The sequence below is a fragment of the Mustela nigripes genome, chromosome 4 (assembly GCF_022355385.1).
Source record: "Mustela nigripes isolate SB6536 chromosome 4, MUSNIG.SB6536, whole genome shotgun sequence".
NCBI lineage: Eukaryota > Metazoa > Chordata > Mammalia > Carnivora > Mustelidae > Mustela > Mustela nigripes.
The window spans coordinates 28,608,757-28,611,490 of NC_081560.1; the positions used below are offsets into that span (position 1 = coordinate 28,608,757).

General features: G+C 40.5%; 1 pseudogene; it reads left to right on the forward strand.

Moving 5' to 3' along the window:
* Positions 1-1,275: 1,275 nt before the first annotated feature.
* LOC132017093 (small nucleolar RNA U13) lies at positions 1,276-1,387 on the forward strand (annotated as a pseudogene).
* The last annotated feature ends 1,347 nt before the right edge of the window (positions 1,388-2,734 follow it).

Genomic DNA, 2,734 nt, shown 5'->3' on the forward strand with positions numbered 1-2,734 from the left:
AAAAAAAACCTATTATTAGCGTGAGAAGAATTCAGTAACTCTCCCTTATCTGCAGTTTCTCTTTCTGCAGTTTCACTTCCCAGCCATCAACCGGGGTCTGCAGATGGATGATGCTCCTTCTGACGAATCGGCAGAACGTCAAAAGAAGCTGCTCAGCAGAGAGCCTGCTTTCCTCTCTCTCTCTGCCTGCCTCTCCATCTACTTGTGATTTCTCTCTGTCAAATAAATAAATAAAATCTTAAAAAAAAAAAAAAACAACAAAAAGAAGCCTAACTTTACGTCAGGACGCTCGGTCATTACCTCGCCTCGTCTCCTGGAGGCGATTTATCATCCCTCGTCGCAAGGAGGGTGAGTACAGGGCAGTAAGATTTTAAGAGTGAGACCGCATCCACGTAACTTTTATTACAGTCTCTTATCATTGTTCTCGTTGCTTATTACTTATTGTTACTCTTTTACTGTGCCTAATTGATAAAATAAACGTTGTCATGGGTGTGTAGGTGCAGGAAAAGCCTAGTCTTAGGTAAGGTTCAGCACTGTCCAGGCACCAGGGGGCTTGGACTGTATCTCCCGCCGAGAAGTGGGGATTGCTGTACGAGCTTGTTTCTCTTCGGTTACCTATCTAGATTGATTGGGAACTAATCCCTGCAGAAATTTGGGAAATCAGTGTAGGAGAACTGAGCAGAAGGAGACATCAAAACTAGAGAACAAGGGAATATCATTAGGAACTTTGTTTTCTAACCCGAGGCCCCTACCACCTGGTAAGTTTCCAAAATCTTACCAGAAAACAGATAATGACAGTAATATTTATCCTCTTGACCATTAACTCTATGTTAAATATTCTTGCCTGTACATTATCTTTACTCACTCCCAAACCCCACAAATCAGATGTCTCATTCCCCATTTTGCAGATGTTTTCCAAGGCTGCAAGAATTTAGCATTACTCAGAATCAAAGAACTTGTGGTAGTAGAATTGAATGAAAAACTGAGTTTCTCTGGTTCCAGTGTTTGTGCTTTTTCCATTACCCTACTTTGAATTGTCAGTCATAGGAAGGCATCTTTCTCAAGAAACGGTAGCGCAATACTTACTGTTATCACCTAGTGAGGATTCGTGGTGCAGACAGAGTCGACAAGATTCTTGCTAGCTTTATATTCCAAAGAAACTGGTTCTTTATCGTGTTTATGCCTGTACCTCTTCATATATGTATGTCTGACACACGGAAATTGGAGGATTGATCAAGCACATTTTTAGTAGGGTGAAGAAAGGCCTATGGATAGATCCTTTTGTAGTTCATAAATGTGATGATTGGGTGATGGGGTATTCATGGTACTGTGTGACATGTGCCTCCCTCAAACCTTGTTACCACCTCTGCACATTACCAGTTTGATGTGGGAAAAAGAACAAAAGAGAGAGAGAGAGAAGAGAGAGAAAGAAATGCCTAAGGGCAACTTAAGATGAAAACCAAAATGGAGAAATAGGTTATGCATAGTGAGTATATCAGTCAGGATGGGCAAGGTTATAATACAGTCACAACAACAAAAAATTAAACTCTCTGTGAACAGACAAAGCTTTGTTTCTTGCTCACCTGAAGCCAGTTGAGGGTTGTCTACCTGTCCAGGCTGTCTGCCTTGAGTGTTGTTGTTTGACAGTCCAGTCTGCTTTGAGCTTTTGCCAACTGCTTCTCAACATGCATTTTCACAATTTCAGGGAAAGAGAGTGCTGGTGGGGCCTTGCACTGCCAACTTAAATATCTCAACACAGACATGACGTGTATCACTTCACTTCCAGCCCATTGGCTCTCCAATCTGCCTAGAAGGAAAAGAGAAACAAACAGGGGTGTGTAATAGAGATGTCTCCTACACAGAGCAAAATTTGGAAAAGAGAAAGAGAAAGAAAGAAAATAGAGAACATCAGTAGAGTATACTGTTTTATGATTGCATAATGCCTTGATAATTGTTTTTTCTATCTTAGGTTCTGAATGTTGAAAATTGTTCTACAGTCTTTCAGGGCAAAAGTACATACATCTCCACTGTTAAAGTTGAAACAGTTCACCAAATGTTAACCTGTACCCTCCGTCACTCTTTGAGAAGTTGCTGCATCCCTGAAGGCTTTTTGTAGGAGGTTGAAGAGGTGGATGAATAAGAGTAAAGAGACTGACTATGACAGCAGAGCAAATAGTTTGTATTGCAAAAGCAAATCACTTCTCTGATTCTTTCCTACTTTTTCTTTTTTACCTTTGAAATGAAAAATGTTGATTCCATTTATATACTTTAAGATCATGAAGGCATGAACTCATTGCTTGTATTTATAACAGCACCAGTCATTCTGTCACTGCTTAGAAAATGAAAAATGATTCCACCACTTTTACCTGGAGCCCCATTTTTTTTTCATTTTACAGTGAGAATATAGTTTTAAAGAAAATGGTTGCTAGAAATAAGAGCCTGAGGAAAGAACACGGTCCTCCAGCTCACTTGGGGGGTGTCCTTTTCCTCTCTGTTATACTCCCCAGAGCTAATGTAATCTGAGTGACATACAAATGGAATTGGCTTTCCAATACTTGTAACAGGTTGTTGAAGAATATAAATTTATCCAGGTAAAAATATAAGAAACTTAAAATTTTTTCACTGACTGGGTACCTGGGTGGCTCAGTTGGTTAAGCCACTGCCTTCAGCTCAGGTCATGATCCCGGAATCCCGGTCCCGAATTGGGCTCCACAGGGAGTCTGCTTCTCCCTCT